We start from the raw sequence: 22,522 nt of genomic DNA, 5'->3' as shown, positions 1-22,522 counted from the left end.
AGGAAAAAAAAGATTTTTATATTTACCTTCACATATACCAGAGGTCTTCATTTCTTTGTGCAGATCTGAGTACAAAATAGTATCTTTCTAAAGTCCATAAAAATATTTTCCTAAAATTGTATAAGGAAAACCTTACATCGTCCCAGAGACCGTTTGTCAAGGTCCATAAAAGACAAGAATTGATATCCAAGTTGCTCCTTTTTAATGTGTGTGTACATGAGCTGGCGCACTGCGTAGCTGACCATTTCTCCTCTTCGGAAGAGCTCTTTTGTATGGTCATAGTTGTGTATGTCAAAATATCTATATTCTGGCCTTTCCAAAGTTCAAACTTTAACTCTTTTGGACATGTCATTACTGTCACAAACTGAGTGTACAAATTACTTGGAACACGTATTTTGACTGTACTGCTTAGATCGCCATTTGTGGCCTATTTACATGTTGATGCCAAATTCCATTAAAATGGCCTATGTGCTAAATTAAAAGTCAGTTAAACAAGGCAGAGTAATTTTAAAGTCCTGAAAGTCCCAAGATCTATTGTTAGATATTTAGCAACTGAGATATTTCAACATTATTCCCAAACTTATAACACTTGTTATGTGAACTGCCTCTAGAAAGTACAATACAAGGAGAATGCAGCGGTGTCTCTAATGGAGACCCAGAAGTAGGTCCTTGTCAGCCTTGTGTTCCCTCATTCTTTGGCAGATGGCAGATTTGCTTCCTTGGAATATATTTGAGAGAGAAAGTAGCTCCTTACAGGCCATAATTGTTATGGTACAGTGTTTGCAAATATAGAATTCACATCCTTTTGCATTTATTTGGGTTTTGTGGTTTATTTTCGTGTTGCTTTTGTGTGTCTCCACATAAGTCATCAGTCTTACTTCAAAAGTAATAATATTTGTCAGAAAAGGTATCTATGTATTTTAAAATATCCATGTCCTGAATTAATGGTCCAAGGAGCTGTCCAGATTTAAAGTGAATTTTTATTTCTTTGTCTCCATTTTTGGGGATCTGTGTCAGAAAGGCCAGTGTCCTACACAGAGTTCTCAGATGGCCTGTGCTCCAAGTCCTAGCTCCTGAGCCCCGTCTCCAGTCTGATCCAGTCACGACTTCTGACGATGTCTTGCCCAGGTTTCGATCACAGAATACCGTCCACTGGGTGGCACATAAAAATTAAGCAGTTATTTCTCACAGTTCAGGAGGCTGGAGGTAGAAGGTGGGCGTGCCAGCGTGGCTCTGGAGGGAGTCCTCTTCTGGGTGGCCCACGGCTGCCTTCTCACTGTGTGGCAGGGCCGGGATAGGAAGCAGATTTTCTCGTGAACTCTATGAGGGTACTGTTTCCACTCACGAGGGCTCCACACTTGGGACCTCATCTAATTCCAAGCAGCTCCCAAAGGCCCTATGTCCCAAGACCCTCACAGAAGGAAGCACATTTCAACACATGGTTGGGAGAAGGAGGACACAAACATCCGTCCATAACAACAACAAAAAGTGACTGAGAGCCTAACAGGTCAGAGCTCAGGAGTCCAGTCACTTGTTTGTGTGTGGAAGGGGAGAGGTGCCGTGACTGCCCAGGTCTGGCCTCCACAAATGCCAGGGTTATCTACCCACGCTAGCCCAGTGCATGGGGAAGCTTCCAGCTGGTTCTTTCCATCCCACCCTGGGAGGGGGATACACCTCCTTTACCATCAAAAAATGCTTTTTTTAAAGATTTCACTTATTTATTTGACAGACAGAGATCACAAGTAGGCAGGGAGAGAGAGGAGGAAGCAGGCTCCCTGCTAACCAGAGAGCCCCATGCGGGGCTCGATCCCAGGACCCTGGGACCATGACCCAAGCCGAAGGCAGAGGCCCCAAACCACTGAGCCACCCAGGCAGCCCCAAAATGCTTTTTTGGTGATTGAAAAGGCACTTCTGTTTCCTATCAGATTTTATTTCCTATTAAGGAACGTTCTCAAATGTGGGATAAGCCAGAGGTTGTGGGGATGCGGATATGAAGTAAATGCTCAGTTCTCTCCATTCCCTCCCTCCTCCAAGCTGGCAAGTGGCGTCTGGGAGGCTTCTCGCGTCTCAGCCTCAGGTCCCAGACATTCACTCCGTGCTGCGTTGGTTGACGCGCTGTGGGAGAGGAATGGCCATCTGTGGGGAGTAGGAAAGAGGAGGAGAAAGTGATGTCTGTTCCTGAACGGGAAGAGGTTGGGAGTTTGTAGGACTATCTGGAGAGGGGGTGGCTCTGATCTAATGGCCCACGGTTATCCGCTGCCTGGACACTGGCTCTTTTCTTTTCTGAAGGTCCGGAATATCACCAGCCAGGGCCCTCCAGTCTGGCTCACTGTGACTCCATTATTTCCCGACAGGCTTTTCTTCCTGATTTGATCCTGGGTCAAAAACATATGGCACAGACCACAGTGGCCCTCAGCTACCTGGCTTCAAGTCACCATCGCTATCTCCTGCCTCCACGGCTCATTGTCAATAAATACATATACAGACCATCTCAATAAACAAACTTGATTTGGATTTTCAACTTCAAAAAATTCATTTTCAAGAGCAGGACTAGGTCAGCCGTGCGGAAAGCCCCCGCTGACACTGACACAAATACGGAAAGGAGGATTAGGGTTGAAGTGAAGCAGTTTTTCTGGAGCCAGAATATTCTGGTTGCACACACATGTGTGGATGAAGGGCACAGTGTCTGGGAAGAGCCTGAGAATATGTTCTGAAGATTTGCGACCTTGGGTGATTGAAAGACAAAAAAGTATCTGGCCAGACCTGATTTACCGCCATTTACTGGGCAATTGGTCAGTGACACAGAAAAGAATGTCACGGGGTTAGAGGACACAGAAGAAGCCAGCTTTGCTGAGTCTATAGACCCCTGCTCGTGCAGTCTCCACCCCTACCAACCGTCCCTCCGGCTCTCACTCCACCTCTGGCCCCGAGTGGACAGCAATGCCGGTTCCACCCACAAGTGTTCAGAATGGTGGGCTGTCCTCCAGATTAACCATGAAAGGGAATGCAAAGCCCCAAGCTCGGACTACTGAGTTCCCGCACAGACCTGTGATTCCTGTCTCTAACTACCAGTCCCTCGTCCCTCCTCATTTTCCAGCTCTCTGGGCCTCAGACAAGGTTGTTCACCTGTAAACCCCATAGAGCTGAACAGACCATTTACCTTGAACTTTGAGAAGAGCTTAGTCCCCAGCTCTCAACCACCAGAAACAGCTCTGCCTGCAGATGGCAGGGGTCTCTCTCTACCCACAGCAGTGTTCCCATGGGAAGTGAGAGAAGGGCTCTCACGGCTCATGTCCAATTCTTGGAGTCACAGCCACTTTGTTGTAGCCTCTTACAGCTGCTGCATGTCCCATACTGATGAGGTCTGTTGTCCTTGGGCTGCAGCCACCTCAGCCGCTGTCGCTCCTGGAGTTATCACAAGGAGATGCCCTGTCACTCCCTGTCACATCAGCTCCGCCGGCTCCACAGTGATCACATCTGCCACCATCCCCTCGGCAGCAGTCCCCACCTGGCTCCGGCACAGACTGCGGTTCACCTTAGAGCCTCATCTCCCTTCACACAACAAAATAAATATTTTGTGAGCTAAAGGTGAAGTTTTAAAAAGTGAAGTACAGAAATAAATAAAAAGAGGGGTTTTGGTTAAATATGATAGACTGAGCAAAAGGAAAGACTTACTCCATTCCACCCACCTGCCAAAGACAGGTCTGTCACCAGGCTGCACTGTCATCTCTACAGCCTTTGCTGTCTGTTGCCTGTTTTTTTTCCCAAATAATTGAGAAGTAGAATAACCTCCGTGTCCCTTTTCATTTTTTTTTAAATATTTGATTTATTTTACAAGTAGGCAGAGAGGCAGGCAGTGAGAGAGAGAAAAGAGGAAGCAGGCTCCCTGCTGAGCAGAGAGCCCAATGCGGGACTCGATCCCAGGACCCTGATATCATGACCTGAGCCGAAGGCAGAGGCTTTAACCCACTGAGCCACCCAGGCGCCCCTGTGTCCCTTTTCTAAGAGGAAGGTGAGAGTGTTCAAGTTGGAGGGTTTTTCTCATACTGGATGATGACATTTCTGCATAGGGAACTATGATTTATTACAAGTAAATTATGTACTGGAAACACTTAGATCACAAATGAGGCAACTTGAAATAATAATTCTGATGAGAGGCTCTCTACTTCAAAGACACGTCATCTATTCGACTCTTCTGAAGCATGGGCTCTTCTCAGCTAACAAGATCTGAAGCAGTTTGCCCAGAGGGGAGAGGCTTGGTAAGCGGTGTTTCTTCACTGAACCCCTTCAGGAGGGGAGACAGGCTGAATAACGCCCCAAGGCCCAGGCTCTGGTCAACACTAAAATTAATATTCTTTTCCTTAACATTTTAAAGACTTACTGAATGAAGAATAACTTCTAGAAGTCAGCTGGGGAGGAAAAAAGAAGAAACGAGAAAAGCTGATTGGAAACCCTTCGTGCTGAGGCCAGATTGTCAATGGATGGGCCTCAGCACAAGTAGGGGTGCCACTGTGTCTCTGGGCAGCCCCCCAACATCGGCGGGTGGAAGTCCTGTGCTTAGAGCTGGTCAGTTTCGCAGACTGGAAATCCTCCAGTCTCTGTCTGAAGGGTATATGATAAGCCTGACTCTGCGAATTCTGGGCAATCCCACTAATTATTGTTGAGACTTCAACTTGACCCCCCCAAAACATGCCTTTTTCAGCATGTGGTGGGTCACCCCCACTTTCAGCTATGCCTCGTGTTCCAGAGTTCAAGGCCTATCTGGTTCAGTTTCTCCAGAGAGTGAATTACACCCCCATCTTATGCAGAGGTGAGGGAGGGAGGGGTCCCAGGGGAGAGGACCAGATGTGGCTGTTCCACCTGCGCCTTTCTTCCAACTCTCCTGCTGTCAGCCCAGGGCCACACCCCTGCCTTCAAATGTTGCTGAAGACTGCACGCCTGGATCTTTCTGGAACTCAAGGGCAGAATCTGTTTCACTTCTTTTTACCTTCTCCCTGTAGGCATTTATAAACGATTTGACTGCATGCTCAGGAGAAAAGCCATAAGTCCTTTCTTTTGCTCAGTCTATCATGTTTAACCAAAACCCCTCTTTTTTTTTTTTTTTCCTGTACTTCACTTTTTAAAACTTCATCTTTAGCTCATTAAATACTTATTTTGTTGTGTGAAGGGAGATGAGGCTCTAGGTTGAACCACAGTCTGTGCCGGAGCCAGCCAAAGATGCATCATTTATTCTGCGTCCCCTGTTTCTCTCTTGTTTGTCACACACAAGGGAGCTGAGTGTACTTTGCCTGCAGAAATCAGAAATGGGATCATAAAACATACAACATTTTCTCTCATTTTCTGAAGTGTTCAGGCAGGTAAGGACATGTGGAGGGAAGTTTTGGAAACACCGGAGATGATTCATGGGACCGCATGAAGGGGTGACTGTGGATGTAGAGTGAAAAATAAGGCTGATCAGAAGAGCTTGTACTAAACATTAAAGGACATTTGATGCCGTATTAAAAAGTTGGCCTTTATGTGTAGGACCATCGGGTCACAATATAATAAGGTAAGCATCACATTTTAAGACACCCACGAACCACCTTGGGAGGACCTGAGTAAGTGGCCTCATAGTGGTTTCCTTTCCAGTTATATTTAATAACTCATTTCTTCAGCTTTTACTCTCCCAAGACACTTTTTTGCAATTCTCTCAGTGTCTCATGTGTCTGTGGTTTTTACTTCTTTTTGCATCTGAGTGGGACATTGAAGCATTACTCATCTGCGATGTGCCACGTAAGCTGTCCCCTGACTGACTGGGGAACTACACAGAGGCACAGAGACGACCAGAGAGGGCTCAGTGGAAAGCAAATCCAGGGGACACAGGACAACCGGCCTAGCTTCGATTGTTCTCCTGACCCACCACGGACGGATCAGCAGAGTGTGGGAGCCTCACAGCCTTGGGCAGTTTGACAGCAACCTCTGCCCAGTTTGCTGGCTGACTCCTCGGCTATGCAGATCTCCAATAAACCCTAGGGAGTTAGGCTGAAAGAAATTAAAATTACAATTAAAATCTCAGCAGACATGTCAGCAGCTGCATACTCTGGGGAAAAGAAATTCTGTAGCACTAAAAAAAAATTGTCAAAATTTACAGTTGCTACAACGTATTAGCTAAAATGTCCAGTTTTCTAAAAAAAAAAAAAGAGATGTGCAAAGAAACAGGAAAGTGTGACTCATCCTTGAGAGAGAAAAAAATAGTTGATAGAAACTGACTTTTAGTGAGCCCAATGTAGGCTTTATCAGGAAAAGATTTTGAAGCAACTATAACAAATACATTCGTATAAGTAAAGGAAATATTATGACAACAATACAACTACTCAAGGATATCAACAGAGAAATGGGAACACCAACACACACACACACACACACACACATACACTCACATTCTAGAGTTGGAAAACACCACACTGACGTTTTGAAAAAATCACTAACTGGGCTCAACACCTGACCTGAAGATTGCAGAAGGAGATATCAGCGAGCTCCGAAGAGAGCAACAGAAATTATTCCGTCTGAAGAACAGAAGGAAAAACAGATTAAAGGAAAACAAAGAGAGTCTCAAAGACCAATGAGATAACATCAAATATCTAATAGGAATTCCAGAAAGACATGAAAGACTGAATGGAGCAGAAAAAGATATTTGAAGATATAATGGCCAAAAACTTCTCAGATTTGATGAAAAACATTAACCTGCAGATCCAAGAAGCTCAACTAATCTTAAATAGGATAAACAGGAAGACGTCTATGCCCAGGCAAGAAGAAACTCTTGAGGAAGGAAAACTTACAGAAGCTTTTCTCTTTGTCTCTGTCTTGGTGTGGACAACTTTGTGACACTTCATGTTCAAAGAGTCAAACAGGTGGAAAGCAGAAGAGTGGGAAGAGATACATAATGCAAGCGAACGATTTGGTAGTGGACTGGATAGATCAGTCAAAATATGCCTTAAGAAATGTATTTATGTATTTCTTATGTATTTCTCGTGCCCTTGGGTTGATAAGTGAATCATGATGTAACACTGTAAAAGGATAATATCTAAAAACAGCCCCAAAATGTGTGAAGCAAAAACTGACAGAAGTGGGGGAGAAATAGACAATTCGAACAGCTGCCACTGGAGATTTCAGTGTTCTTCTCACCGTAATCGATAGAACAACTAGACAGAAAATCAGGTGAAGATACAGACGATCTGAACAGAGCCACCACCCAACTTGACCATATTGATATGTTGAGAACGCTCCACAGATGGTGACTTAGAGTAAAATTTAGAAACTGGGCTATATTTCACCCAAAAGGTAAAGCCTAACAACCCACTCGAGACCAATCAACTAAGCAGAAAGGACAGAGCAGAGCAGGACTTGCAAGGCCCAGAGTCATAAAGATTGACTGGGGAGGCGGTGCTGCACATGACCGTCTGAAGACCAGGGGCAGGGTCCTCACGGGTCAGGGAGGGAAATGCTTTTACTGCTTAGAAAGAGAAGCAAAGCTGGACCAGTAGAATCTGGGGAAGGTGGGGGTGGGGTGAGAGAAAATCAGTGGCGCCTCAGGCTGGAGCTGACAAGCCCAGGGCCCATGGCAGAAAACGGACACAGAACCAAGCTCCAGAAGGAACCAAAAATCCTTCCTGAGATTTCACTGGAGATCATTTGTTCCAAAGTATCATTGTTGGGGGGGGGGGGAGGTAGCAAAACAACAAAGTAACTTTGGGCCAGAAATCTGAGGAGCTCAGGCCAGCCTCTCCCCTATCTGGCCAGACAGTGTGGAGGCCAGGAAACTGCACCAGACCTCAGCGAACCCCGCCAGCAGAGCCAAGCCAACCAGCCTGGACCTCAGTGAGATTGGAAAACATCGATGTAAACCTATCCCTTTCTCTGCTCTTCTGTTTGCTTTCTTTTCCTTCAGCCTTTTGTTTTGTTTTCATTTTTAATTCCAACCAAGTCCCAGCTGAACCAAGGGGAAACTGATTTCCCACACCTCAATCAGGCTAAACAGTGGCAATGCGTTGGAGGCCACACGGTGGCCACCGTGGCCGTGGCCGTAGAGCAGGGAGCCTGCGGCTGAGAGCAAAGCAAGGAAGTGGGACAGAGAGGGGTCCCGGGCTGTGGGACCTACCTTCCTTCCTAGGGATTTCTACCTTTCCTTTGCGATTTCCCTGGAAGTCTGCGCCTGCACCGTGGCCTTGGGCACGGGGCCTGTGACTTGCCATTGTCGGGGCAGGAGAAACAAACAAAGGATGGCCTCTGTGGAATTGTGGAATGTTTATTATTCTAAAGAACAGCATCTGTCTTCTCTCACAGGAAATCCTGTCGTCATATCTGAGAACGGCCCCCGTAATAAACAGTCTTCTGTGCCTTTATTTTGTTCCGACTTTATTGAGGTACGATTGCTTTATCACATCTGTAAGGTTAAAGAGTACAGCACGGTAATTTGATACAAGTGTATATGGAGAAATGATCACCACAATAAGGTTCGTCCCTCATGTTCAGCTGCAAGGTTTCCGGAAGCATGTGAAGGTAGGTGACCCGTCTGAGGGCACCCACCCGGGGGCAGTGGCTCACTGAAAAGCGGGGCCCACAGTTGTTCAGGCTGTTGGCCTCGTGACCAGACCCTCTCATGTGATCCCAGTCCTGGTTCCGGCCCTGCCTTTCCTCCTCCTCTTCCCCAGGGAGTGAGGTCGGGGACACAACAGCCTTGAAGAGAACAACGGACTCAGAACTTCACGGACACATATTGCTGTGACCTCCTGGGATGTTTAAGAGCTTGGAGGAAGCCAGAGAAAGTTCTCACTGGCGGAGAGTGCCCTGATACTCAAGAGGGACACACGGCCACTTGCACAAGTTTAAGGGACATTTCAGAAGTCTGTTCCTAGCTTTAGAAAAAAATACATTTTCTTCCTTTGCGTTAAGATTTTATGTATTGTCTTCCCTTAATCTCTTCTGCAGAAAATAAGCAAGTTAAGTATGACATGAACAAAAATTTATTATTATTTTCTGTGACTAATATGTAAATACTTACGTTCCTACTTCCTGTCTTTCCCTTCGTTACTTTTCATTTCTGTGCTCACTTTTCAGAAGCTTTCCAAAGGGAATTTAGGAACTGATCGCAAGCTTTATTTGTCTTCCTATTTTCATTGTTCTCCTTTGCAGTCTAGTTTGTAATGGAGATTTATGCACCCAGATCAAAAGGAAACACACTTACAAGTATATATGGGATAATCTGCACGCTGATGTTATCATTGTTTTATAAACCCACATTTAGAGATTGTGAAGATGCAGTTTCGTGGGTTAGAGTCTCACTGAGAAAATCATTCCTAGTCCTAAAAAGGGCAGAACTGGAGGATTTTGTGATTAAAATGCAAAGAGAAATTTTGGCAAAAGAACTTCCTGAGCCTGGTAGTACAGAACTTACATGGTCCAAAGACCACAGGACACAATGAAATCTTCATCTTGAGAAGACCGAAGCTGGCGAAGGACTTCTGCAAGAACTTCTCAGGTCCCTTTTTGCTTTAAGGTTCTATAATTTTGTAACACTGTCACCAACTCTGTGTGCTAGACTCTTATTTTACGTTTTAACTAAATATGACTTCCTTTAAATAATAATAATTCGTATTTTAGTGAAATCTAAAATGATTCATTGCCAAATTAAAAAAGGGAGGAAATGTCGCCACCAAAGAAAATGAAGCTGACCTTACTGTTCTACGGTTTTGTAAAACCATTCCACCTGAAGGAAAATTGTAATATTTTCCTCTGTTTACAAATAGCAGACGCTTACCAATTACGTGTGAACCTTGCAAATTTTATCAAATGTGTGTTTACCACACAAATGAGTTGTCGTTTTGGACAAGGAGAGAGAGACGTTTAAGCCTCAGACTTGATAAATGGCAGAAGCCCACGTAACTGCTAAAAACCAGTCTGACAGGAATCTGCAACGATAACAAACAGAACAATGAAGGTCCACTATCTCAGAGTTCACAGAAGAATGGCTTGGCTCCTGGCCAGGTGGATAATCAGTCTATTTTAGGGTAAATCGCACAAACCAATGGACTTTTTCAAATAATATTAAATTAGGTGTGGCTGTCTTCTTTCTTTCTTTCTTTCTTTCTTTTTTTTTTTTTTAAAGAGGATTTCCTGGCAATCTGCCCAGAAGTTATGATACTATCTTTGTATATTTTCATTAAATGGTACATAATGCACCTATGATAAGAAACAATGGGTCTTTGGTATCAGCTTTTTTATTCTGGATGTTTGTGTAGTTTTATTCTCAGTGGTTCTTTTGACTTCATTAGTCTACCTCAAGGCTGAATATACCTTAGTCCAAGTCCCTTAAAGTACATCCATTGTGATGCCGCATCAGCACGAGCACAGTAAGATTGCCGCGATGCCTCTGTGGCGGATTGGCCTCCACTCAGAGAGGTGTGCGAAGGAGAGACAGTGCTGCTACCCGCAGAACCTGAGGTTCCCACACACGTGTCTTTGAAACCAAATATCTGTATTTATTAGCACATTGCAATAATTGCTGCCTAATTAACTTCTCTTCTTGTCAAAATATATCCAAGCTAAAATTTTGTTTGTTGTGGGGAGAAAATGATCCTCAAACTCAAATCACTTAAGATTCTATTTATTATTAAAGCTTCCATAGAGCTGTGAATTTGTTTTTTAATACTAGGAAGAATATTCATTTTTTACTAGTTGGAGATACTATAAATCCATTGAAAAATTTACGGAAAGGGTAAATTTTCAGTCAGTGAAACGTTGGCCCTTCAGCTCAGGTCATGATCGCAGAGTTCTGAGATCAAGACCCACGTCAAGTTCCTTGCTCAGTGGGGAGCCTACTTTTCTCTCTGTCTGCTGCTCCCCCTGCTTGTTTAGTATCCACAAATGAATTGATAGAATCTTAAAAAGATATTTGCAGAAAAATTAAGACATGATTTACTCATATGTATTTGGTACAAAATTTAAGGTTATATTAAAGTAATTGCTCAAACTTTGTTTATTTAGTTGTTTTATTTGTTTATTTACTTGCTTATTTATTTAAGTAGGCTCTACGCCCAATGGGAGCTTGAACTCAAGACCCCAACTGAACCAGCCAGATGCCCCATTAATTGCTCAAACTTTAAATAATGCTCAAAATGTTTAAAAATCCAACATTCCTAACAAAACTCTCAGCAAAATACAAATAGAAAGGAATTCCTTCAACCTCATAAAGGACAACCTACAGCTAACATCATCATATTTAATGGTGAAGACTGAGTGCTTTTCCCCTAACACCGGGAATGAGACGACAATATCTATTCTGAGTACTTCTATTTAAGATAGTACTAGAGATCTTCAGCTTTGCAATAAAGCAGGAAAAATAAATAAAAGATCAAAAAAGAAGAAGTAAGGCTATTTATATTCGCAGGCAACATATGGTTACCTATAGAAAATCCTATGGAATGACAAGAAAAGTTGCTAAAATTAATAATTAAGTGTAGCAATGTTACAGATACAAGATTAATATATAAAAGTCAAGTATATTTCTATATATAGTGAAGAACAATCTCAACTTGAAATTTTTTAAAAAATCAATGCCTTCTTTAATAAAGCATCAAAAATATTAAACATTTAGGGATAAATCTGACCAGACATGTTAAGACCTATATGTCAAACAGTGTAAAACATTACTGAGGGGTGCCTGGGTGGCTCAGTGGGTTAAGCCTCTGCCTTCGGCTCAGGTCATGATCTCAGGGTCCTGGGATCGAGCCCCGCATCGGGCTCTCTGCTCAGCAGGGAGCCTGCTTCCCCATCTTTCTCTTCCTGCCTCTGTTGTGATCTGTTTCTCTGTGTCAAATAAATAAATAAATAAGTTGCTGAGATAAATTAGAGGGGTCTTAAATTATTGGAGACATGAAGTGCTTTCATAAAATAGAAGAATAAGTTAAAATATCAAGTCTTCTGAAATTGATCTTTAAATTCGGTGAAATCCCAATCAAAATCAAGATTCCTTTTTTCTGCAGTAGTTCATAAGTTGATTCTAAAATTCATATAAAAATGCAAACTACCTGGGATAGTCAAAACAAGGAATAAAGTTGATAGATATACACCATTTGGTTTCAAAATTATTATAAATCTGCAGTAATCAAAGTTGTGTGGAATTGGCATAAAGTAAACATTTAAGAAGAGAGTGTCCAGAAATAGATGCAATTGGTTTTCCACAAAGTGCCAAGATAATTCAGTGAAGAAAGGAAAATTTTTCTTAATAAATAGTACTGGAATAATTGGATAACCATACCCCTCAAAAATGAACCTCAGGGGTGCCTGGGTGGCTCAGTGGGTTAAGCCTCTGCCTTCGGCTCAGGTCATGATCTCAGGGTCCTGGGATCGAGTCCCACATGGGGCTCTCTGCTCAGCAGGGAGCCTGCTTCCCTCTCTCTCTGCCTGCCTCTCTGTCTACTTGTGATTTCTCTCTGTCAAATAAATAAATAAAATCTTTAAAAAAAAAAATGAACCTCAAACCTACTTCACATCTTAGGCAAAAATTAACTTGAACTGTATTACAGACCTAAGTGTAAAATTAATCTTACAGTAATTCTAGAAGAAAATATAGGAGAAGATCTTAATGACCTTTGGTTTGTTGAAGAGCTCTTAAAAACAATACAAAAAGCATGAAGTGAAAAAGAAAACAAATTAGTAAGTTGTACTTCATCAAAATAAAAAGATTTTGCTCTTTAAAAGACTGCCCTGAAAGTGAAACAAGAAGACACAAACTGGAAGAAAATCCTCAGAAAATCTTTATCATACAAAGTACCTTATCTAGTATATCAAAATATCTCTTATTAACTAGTCAGAAGAGAACCCTTACTTAAAATGTGCAAAACAGGGGTGCCTGGGTGGCTCAGTCATTAAGTGGATGCCTTGGGCTCAGGTCCTCACCCCAGAGTTCTGGGATCAAGCCCCACATTGGGCTTCTCTGCTTACCGGGAAGCCTGATTCTCCTTCTCCCACTCCCTCTGCATGTGTTCCCTCACTCGCTGTGTCTTTCTCTGTCAAATAAATAAAATTTTTTAAAAAAATCTTTAAAATGTGCAAAATAATTGAATAGACACTTAAGCAAAAAAGATATATGACCACACATGAAAAGGTCATTGTGAGCCATTAAAGAAATACAAATTAAAATTGTAATGAGATATCTTACACAACCACTAGAGTGGCAACAATTAAAAAGACTGACAGGGTGCCTGCGTGGTTCAGTCGTTTAAGCGTCTGAATAGCTCAGGTCATCATCCCAGGGTCCTGGGATGGAGCCCTGTATTGGACTCCCTGCCCAGTGGAGAGCCTGCATCGCCCTCTTCCTCTGCCTGCCACTCTGCCTACTTGTGCTCTCTCTCTGTGTCAAATAAATAAAATCTTGGGGGAAAAAAAAAGATAAAAAGACTGACAATATCAAGTGTTAGTGAGAATAGGAAGCAACTAGAATTCTTATATGCTGCTGATGGAAGTGCAAAGGGGTCCAACCACTGTGAAAACCCACTTGGCAGTTTCTTCATTAGTTGTTCCTATAATATGACCCCACCTTTCCACTCCTGCCCCAACCACTCTACTCAAGAGAAACGAAAGTACGTTCTACACAAAGATTTATGTACAAATGTTCATGGCAGCTTTATCTACAATAGCCAAAACTTTAAGCAACTCAAATGTCCATCAAAATTGGATGGATAAACAAATTGTGATATGTTCATATGGGAAATACATAACAGCACGAATGAATCTCAAAGTAATTATTCTAAGGTGAAAAAAGCATGGCCAAAAAAAAAAGTTTCTGCTGAGTTCATTTACATAAATTACATAAGTTTACATAAACTCTAGGAGATGCAAACTAATATACAGCAACAAAATTTCCAGTCATTGCCTGAAGGTGAGTTGGGGGAAGGGAGAAAAGGCACAAAGAAACATTTGGGGATGATAGTGTTAACATTCCTCATCCACATTGTGGTGATGGTTTCATGAGAGTATAAATATGTCAAAACTCATCACATTTTATATCTTATACATATGCAGTTTATCACATGGAAATTGTGTTAATAAAACAAAAAATAATGCTTTGTTAAACACTGTTCTTTTTATTCTGCCCAGTCTGCTTACGAATAAAACCATGTTAGCAATCCAGACTTGCATCGCTTCCCCCAACATTTCAAAATTCTATGCTTTCAGTAGTTAAATGATAGTTACATTGTTAAGTTAAAATGATATTTAAGGTGTCAAAATGTGGTTTAATGATTCTTATTAAAAGTTACTTCAGAAAATGTGGAAAATATTTTTTAAGTATTACGTATATCTCTTACCACTTTGGAGTAACAGCTGCTATTTTTGTTTTCAGACTTTTTCATGCATATATATAAACATAATAATTTCTTTTAATTGGGATTATATTGCATGTCATGTTCTGTATGTAGCATTATATTACAAACATTTTTACATGTAATTGTCAAAATGCAATTTTTTTCTCTTATGTAATAAACAATACATTGTAATGGGTATGCCACAATTTCTTTAACTTTCCTTGTTTGGGGACATTTATGTTGTCCCCAGGATTGCAGTAGTATGTATTTGGCTGTGTAAACATCTGTGTGTGTATGTGTGTGTGTGTGTGTGTGTGTTAAACCATTTCCTTATTTTTCAGTATAAGCTCTTAGAAATGGATTAATGACTAAAGAGCAAGACTATATTGAGGACTCCTGACAAGGTGTCCAACTGGCTTTCAGCAACATGGTACCAACTTCATCTTCACTGGAAATATATAACAGTATATGAGAGAGCTTATCTTACTATATTCTCCAAGGTGTTGAATCTTACAGTGCTTTTATATTTTAACACCATTCTCCCCCTCTCATTGTTAAGGAAACAAGGAAATTCCTTGAAGGAACTTATTATTTTCGTATGACATCCTTCTTAAAATATATGAGTCAGCTTTTCAGAAAAGTAAAAACCAGTGTATCACTTTTATGAGATGAGTAGTGGAATTAACATTCATTAACATTGCATTACAATGCTTGTCAATCTCACAATTTTTCTTTTGCTAATATACAAATTACCTGCTCTAAATAGTCTCTGATTCTGATCCATGATCACATAAAAATTTTGTAAGATTTATTTTTTTAAGTAGGCATCATACACAGCATGGAGTCAGCATCAAACTTACGACCCTGAGATCAAGACCTGAGCTGACATCAAAAGTCAGAGGCTCAATTGTCTGAGCCACCGAGGCACCCTTAAAAGATTTTTAAGGCCCGGTTTGTGAAATGGTGAATTCTTCTTTCTTTCTCATGTAATGTGTTTGGCTTATTTCTTTTTCACTTAATGATAGGTCTCCAGTAGAAACTGTTACCTGGTAAGAAGAGACAATTACTTAGCTACAAATATCAAGTATAATTTTATAGACTGAATAGTTAAAACCGAAGACTTATTCTAGGATCTACAGCCTGTTTAGATCCCTCTTGTAAATAGATATATTTTTTAAATATTTTATTTATTTATTTGACAGAGAGCGAGAGCACAAGCAGGGGAGCAGCAGAGGGAGAGGGAAAAGCAGACTCCCCACTGAGCAGGAAGCCTGATATGGGACTTGATTCCAGGACCTTGGGATCACAACGCAAGCCGAAGGCAGACACTTAACCAACTGAGCCATCCAGGTGCCCTGTAAATAGATTTTTAGATACATCTATATTTAGATAAATCTAAAAAATAGGTTCCCTGTTTTTTAATTGTGTTATATCAGAGACAAAACTAAGACACAGGTTAAGTGCTAGGGTCTTTCTATTTTCGTGAGTTCTACAGAATGCTGAGCCTTCTGGTCTTTCTTTGATGATTCTGACCTTTAACCAAATGACTGATGTGCTCCTGCTGGTCTAGCACCAATGAGTGGTCTAGCCTCAGATAGCCTGTGAGGCAGTAGGGCCCTTGGTCCTCAAGATAATTCGGGCAGGGCCAACATCTAGGGGTCAATGTTAAATCAGCTTTCAGTGGGTATATTCAAGAAGAAAAGTGGTAAAGAAGCAGACAAAAAGTTGTACTGTTTGAAGCCAACGAGGGGTTCAGTGTGCTGTGAATGAGGCCTACAGGAGCCTGTCCAGAGGCTGTGATTAAAGGTGATTTAAAGATCAATAATGCATATTCGCTAGATATTGCAGGATGTTATCAAACTGTGTTGAGATGATGACAAGTGGTAGGGAGAGGCTACGTGCACATCTGTTCCAGCCGGTGCCTGGATGTTTGCAGGTGGAGGTGGCTGTTAGCTTCTGAGTCAAGAAAACAGGTGGAGAGTAAAGCCGCGACCCAGGAAAGACACTTGGACGGGGAAGTTACTGTCAGAACCACCTGACATGACCTTGGGCATGAAGAATGGCTTGAGGACAGTAAAGAGGAGCAATCTTGAGTTTTCTTTGTAATTTAAATAAATCTGACTTGAGGCTTCCTCAGGTCTCTACGTCAGTATCCGTCCGTGTCCGTACTTTTCCCCACGCAGGCATCTGGAGGAGACTGGGGGCAGTGGGGAGAACGATGCCTTCTGCATCAAAGGAAGCGGGTCTCAGAGGTGCCAGCCCTGCGAGGAGATGAGAGGTCAGCCGGGTTGTCTGGATCCAGTTTTTACCAAAATGATGGACCAGAGAAAGAAGGAACCTTAGACAGTCTGACCTAGTTACATTTGCATTTTCCCAGGAAAAATGAGTAAGTGGTGGAACGGTCACACTCTTAAGGCTGCTTCTAAGTTTGAAATTTCTCTGTGATGTTATTTCAGCCCCGTATATGCTTTTCTTCTTTTGAAAGCTGTAAAATTCCTCAGAAACACTTGGAGTCGTTTTCTGGCGCAGAGAGGAAGAAGGCGGGAGAAACAATGACACTGCGTTCAGGGCTGAAAAGAGAAGAAAGCTCAACTGGGGAGTGCAGGGCGATGCTAGAAGAAAGCCAGGGTCCCACCTGGATCCTCTGGGAGAAAAGGATGAAAAAGGGAACTGGCTTGGCAAGGAGACCTGTCCCCAGCCATCTGCACATGCAGGAGAAGCTGGCCACCGAAGGCACTGCACGTTCCCAGGCAGGAACGACGGGTGGCACTCAACAGCGGAGAAGAAAAAAATCATCAGATACTGACACGTTCTTTAAGATCATGAAGTTGATTTTTATTTAGGGGTGCCTGGGTGGCTCAGCGGGTTAAAGCCTCTGCCTTCGGCCCAGGTCATGATCCCAGGACCCTGGGATGGAGCCCCGCATTGGGCTCTCTGCTCAGTGCAGAGCCTGCTTCTCTCTCTCTCTCTCTCTCTCTCTCTCTCTCTGCCTGCCTTTCTGCCTACTTGTGTTCTCTGTCAAATAAAAAAAAAAAAAAAAAAAAAAAAAAAAAGATCATGAAGTTTACTTTCCCCAAAGAATCTTTTTAAAATCCCACACTGATTTGGCAACTTTCTCATTATCATGCCCTGTGGCACAGCAGCACGTAAGGCCCGGGTGGTTTCCTGAGGGGAAATCCCGATCTCCTGGATTACATAAAATAAAAACATAAAAGAAGAAGGAGAAAAAGGAGCAGAGGTAGAAGAGGAAGGAGAAGGAGAAGTACAACCTTCTAGCCACATTTGTTGGGAGGATCCAGTGACTGGGCCTCTGAAGCTCTTCGCGGATCCCCTGGCCTGGAGCAGGTGTTTGCTCAATGCCGTCGTTGCTTCTACTGACATAGTTGTGCGAGTATCTCGGGATTAGGCGCTGAGTACCCAGGGCCACACTGGCTTTGTCGGGGAGAGGGTCATCCAAACTCAGTGGAGTGTGGTGGAGACTGCTAGATGTTTTTTGCATCAAACATCTCTTAGGCGATGCTTGAGATCTTTCAGCCTCCTCTGTCTCAGACTTTGGCCTCTTGTCTGGGCCCAGCTGCTGCTGGAGTGTACCAGCTCTGCCCGTCTTCTGACTTCACGCAGATGCCATGTGATGGTCACGCCCCTCAGGACCTGTGCCATTTGCGGGCTGACTCCCCTTGCTGAGGTTTCCCTGTTGTGGAAAGAGTCCTTAAAAGAATGGACATGCCCTTTTCTTTCTCAGAGCATGAGCAGGGGGGAGGACCAGAGGGAGAAGCAGACCCTGCTGAGTGTGGAGCCCAAGGCAGGGCTCGATCCCAGGACCCTGAGATCATGACCTGAGCAGAAGACAGACATCTAACCAATGAGCCACCCAGGCACCCCTAAGAATAGATAGGCTTTTCTCTTTTTTTTTCCCCCTCCTGGTTTTGATGTGAGCATGATGGCTGGAGCTAGGGCAGCCCTTTTGGCCACGAAGTAGAAGCCGTATGTTGAGGACGGCGGAGCGCAAAGACAACAGGAGCTGGGGTCACTGCGGAATGGGCAGGCAGCACACCAGGTCTAGACTGACTATCTGGATATGATTTTGAGAAAGAAAAGTTTCTATCTTTTTAGAAGACTATTATGTGGGGTTTTCTGTCACTCTCTGCTAAGCTGAATCCTAACTATTCAACTAGAAAATAGGCCTTCCATACGAATGAAATGAAGGGAAAGGGAGAAAAAACATCATCATGTGTGAGTTCAGAAGCATGGAACAGCGGCACTGGATCCAGACGTCAGTGTTTTTACCAACATCACATTCTATCATCTCTTCTAAATTGAGGGTATGCGAGCCAGATGCCCAGTGACTTGGTCACCTTTGAGATAACAGAATACTGACATTCCAGACTAGCAAAAAGCAAACAAAACACTCTCCATCCAGAAAGCTGACCTGTCAGTGCTTCTCATCTATGTGTGTGTGTTTTTTTTTTAAAGATTTTATTTATTTATTTGACAGACAGAGATCACAAGCAGGCAGAGAGGCAGGCAGAGAGAGAGGAGGAAGCAGGCTCCCTGCTGAGCAGAGAGCCTGATGCAGGGCTCCATCCCAGAACCCTGAGATCACGACCTGAGCCGAAGGCAGCAGCTTAACCCACTGAGCCACCCAGGCGTCCCGCTTCTCATCTATGTTAATGTTTGGTATTAGTCGCAGTAGTATTTACTGTGGGTCAGGCTCTGTGCTGAGCTCTCCAAATAGAAAACCCAGGCAACCACGCTCTGTGAAGGAAATGTCTGAGAGGGTCAGAGCACTGGCCTGGGATTCCAGTTGAGAAGTTTACCAGCATCCTGGCTAAGACAGTAGCCAAGTTAGGGAGGAGGGGGTGGGCTGTAAGACTCCTTAAGAGATGATATTCACAGGACTTTATGACTGACGGAAGCAGAGGCTGAAGGGGTTCAGAATTATTCTCAGGTTTCTAGGATGGAGGTCTGGCTAGGAGATGGCTTCACAAATTGAGAGGGAACACACACGAAGGAAGAGAAGGAGAAGGAAGGGGGGAGGATGAGGCTTAGCAGAGAAGGTAGAGAAGATGATGGGTTCCACCCTGGGCATGTTGAATGTGAGTTATCCCTGGGCACCAAGGAGAGATGGAAACAAGAAATGAACAGACGAGCCTGGATCTCGGGGAGAAGGCTTGGTTAGAACACTTGTGGAATGATTTTGTAATGTTTTGTTTGTGACGTTGTGCTTCCCAGTAGACTGAGTTTTGTGGGGGAGGAATAGCCTTGCTAATCTTGTATTCCTGGAACTTAGAACTGAGCCTACAACATAGTCAATGCTCTATGAATGTTGGGGCAGTGATTGGCAGTAAAATAAATGAATGAATGAATTTCAATCCATCAAAAAGTTACACATTTTTGTCATCTCAAGTTGCGACTCCATATATGTTCGAATGGAAACATGTTTACAGAGCTCGGTTGGCTGCAGAGTACCATGGATGGGGTCCATTGTGTTTTCATGAGCTTCTGCAGGCTGGCCTCAGCACAGAGCCACCCTTCAGTTATGGCCACAGGAAAAAAAAGAAAAACACCTTTCAAATTCCAAAGAAGCTGATAGCATACCTTTGGACCAAAAGGTCCTTCACTAGTTGGGAAAATTGTTCTTTTGGGTTTTTTCCCCATGAAGAATTGTCCATAGCATCTAGCAATGCACCTGGAAGCACCGACTCACGGAGAACTGAGAGGAGGTCAGAGCAGTGGATTGTCACCACCGCATGCGTCAGGGCCACCTGGTCACCCTCTTTTCAAGTCAGAGCGTTGTGCCCAAAGAAGGAGTTTTGAGGACAGGAACAGAGGCACAGCCCAGTGATTTGGAAAATATTCCCAAGACTAATAAGTGGACTAAATCCAGGACCCAAGCAGATTTGCAAAGGGCCTACAGTTTGTCCTCTTCCCCCCTTTCATCACCCGTAGTTATCAGTAACAGCAAAGGATTTCCTGGGAACAGCCAATTCTGATTCAGACCATCTCCAGCTTTTCTGTCATCATTACATAGATGTTATTATCGTCTTGATGAGAAAAGTATTCATACATTCAATTACTAACTTATTTTTTTTCTTTTCTTTTCCTGAAGTATATAGAAGCTCCCCCAGCATGAGCCCACTGAAGTCTCGCTCATGCCTCTGGGTGAGGCTTCTAGAATGCTCTGTCCATGAATGAAACTGGCAGGCCACAGGCTGCCTGGCAGGGATGAGGACGGACCGCAGTGACTAAGTCATTAATTCCCATGTTGTGTAAAAGCGATTTATAGTAAAAGTTGCTTTTGAACTGTTTTGAGTAATGGCGGGTTGTATGCTTTGAGGCTCTCCAGAGAAAAACAGAACCAATAGAGAAATATATGAGAAGATGTATTATAGGAATTGGCTCAGGCAGTTATGGAGGCCAAGAAGTCCCATGATCTGGGGTCTGCCAGCTGGAGAGCGAGGGGAGCCAGTGGTATCCTTTAGTCTGCGTCTGAAGGCCTGAGACTCGGAGTACAGTGGTCTGTCTCCCAGTCCACGCCTGAACAAAGGGGCTGCTGGCGTAAGTCCTGGAGTCTGGCGGCCTGGGAACCAAGAACTCAAGAAGAGTGCAAGAAGAGAAGATGGATGTTCCAACTCAACAAGAAAGAGAATTAGCCTTTCCTTCACCTTTTGTTCCATTTGGACCCCCAAGAGATTGTGTGAGACCCGCCTACACTGGTGGAGGCAGCTCTCTTCCCTCAGTACCTGGAGCCAAATGTTAACCTCTTCCAGAAACACCTTCACAGACATGCCCCTCGAAATATTTTTTTTTAAAGGTTTTGTTTATTTATTTGACAGAGAGATCACAAGTAGGCAGAAAGACAGACAGAGAGAGATGAGGAGAAGCAGGCTTCCCACTGAGCAGAGAACCCGATGCGGGACTCAATCCTAGCCCCTGGGATCATGACCTGAGCCAGAGGCAGAGGCTTAACCCACTGAGCCACCCAGGTGCCCACCCCCCGAAATATTTTTAACCAGTTATCTGGGTACCCCTTAAACCAGTCAAATTGACAAATAAAATTAACGATCACAGATGTATTTCAGGAAATAAGTGGCCAAGTCCCAAAGTAAACAAACCCGTGCGAGGACTTCATTATTTTACTACAGTAACCATACCTAGACATTATAAACCATTGGTGTTGCCAAAAGCAATATTCAAAAAGTATGAGTGATTTTCTCTGCACTTAATAAATGCATTGTGTTGGGACTCAGACTTGAGTACACCAAATTGAGAGCAGCAGATTGTAATTAACATGAGATTTGGAGTCAGGAAATCTAGATTTTAGTCTCACACTAACTTCTTGGGTCATTTCATTCATTCAGCAAATATTTATTGAATATCATATAATGCATCGTGCTAAGTGCTAAGACACAAGAGTGAAAAGAAATTGACATTGTATCCACATTTATAGACTGGTGGTCTAATAGGACAGACATCAACTTTTTAAAAATCCGTGAATTAACAATACAACTGTTATGAAGTCCTACAAAGACAAGTCACATGAAGGTTGTGCCAGGGTGGCAGGTGGCCCGTGCAGGCTTGACTGGGATTGAGAGCTGAAGGATTATCCGGTGTCAACTAGATCAGTGGGGCAGAGGGAGCTGTATATGCAAACTCCTAGTGGCCCTGAGAGAGGACTGGCATATTCTAGGAATTATGCATGGTCAGAATGGCTTGAGCTTGGAGAATAAACGCAAACCAATGACCAATGTTAGGAGGTCAACCAATGGGTCTGGGGAGAGGAAATGGGAAGCCGATGTGAGATAGTCATAACTACGTTTCAGCGCATTAATGCTGGGTTCAATATTGGGAAATAATTCTTGGGGGCACGTGAGCTGACATGAGAAGACCAGTTGCCAGCCTATTGCTGGTCCAGGAGAGAACCATCGTGTGATCTGGTTGGAGGTGGTAGAGATGGGAAAGATGAGATTGAGGCAAGAGGAGGTAAGAGCCGTAGGATTAAGGAATAGGTTGGGCATGAAGGAGGTGAAGGAGAGGGCAGTGTTAAGGAGGGCTCCTGTATTTCTTGTCAAGACGGAATAATGGAAGCTCCCAGACTGTGAGCTCACAAACTCTGCAGATCCTCATTTCTGCTTCTGCGAAGTGAGGGGCAGACTCTTCTTTGAAGTCCTGTCCAGATT

At 43.3% G+C, this 22,522-nt stretch overlaps 2 long non-coding RNA genes and 1 other non-coding gene across 3 annotated transcripts in view; 1 reads left to right on the top strand and 2 right to left on the bottom strand.

The window, feature by feature from the left end:
* Positions 1 to 19,900, top strand: part of LOC131835563 (uncharacterized) — a 61,615-nt gene extending 41,715 nt beyond the window's left edge. The window contains exons 3-5 of the long non-coding RNA XR_009355234.1: positions 15,545 to 15,699; positions 16,526 to 16,728; positions 16,828 to 19,900. This is a non-coding gene — a long non-coding RNA (uncharacterized LOC131835563). The remainder of the gene's footprint in view (positions 1 to 15,544; positions 15,700 to 16,525; positions 16,729 to 16,827) is intronic.
* Positions 1,034 to 8,257, bottom strand: LOC131835569 (uncharacterized). The gene is made up of 3 exons (XR_009355238.1): positions 8,138 to 8,257; positions 3,161 to 3,405; positions 1,034 to 2,136 (listed from the first exon to the last, which is right to left on the bottom strand). It is a non-coding gene; the product is annotated as an uncharacterized LOC131835569 (long non-coding RNA).
* Positions 19,901 to 20,448: 548 nt separating the features above from the next.
* On the bottom strand, positions 20,449 to 20,581 carry LOC131823025 (small nucleolar RNA SNORA52). The gene has a single exon (XR_009350474.1). It is a non-coding gene; the product is annotated as a small nucleolar RNA SNORA52 (small nucleolar RNA).
* Positions 20,582 to 22,522: the final 1,941 nt, after the last annotated feature.

Source organism: Mustela lutreola, chromosome 1, assembly GCF_030435805.1.
Source record: "Mustela lutreola isolate mMusLut2 chromosome 1, mMusLut2.pri, whole genome shotgun sequence".
Taxonomy (NCBI): Eukaryota; Metazoa; Chordata; class Mammalia; order Carnivora; family Mustelidae; genus Mustela; species Mustela lutreola.
Note: the sequence above shows the minus strand (reverse complement) of the source record. Positions and strands in the feature narration are given on the sequence as shown.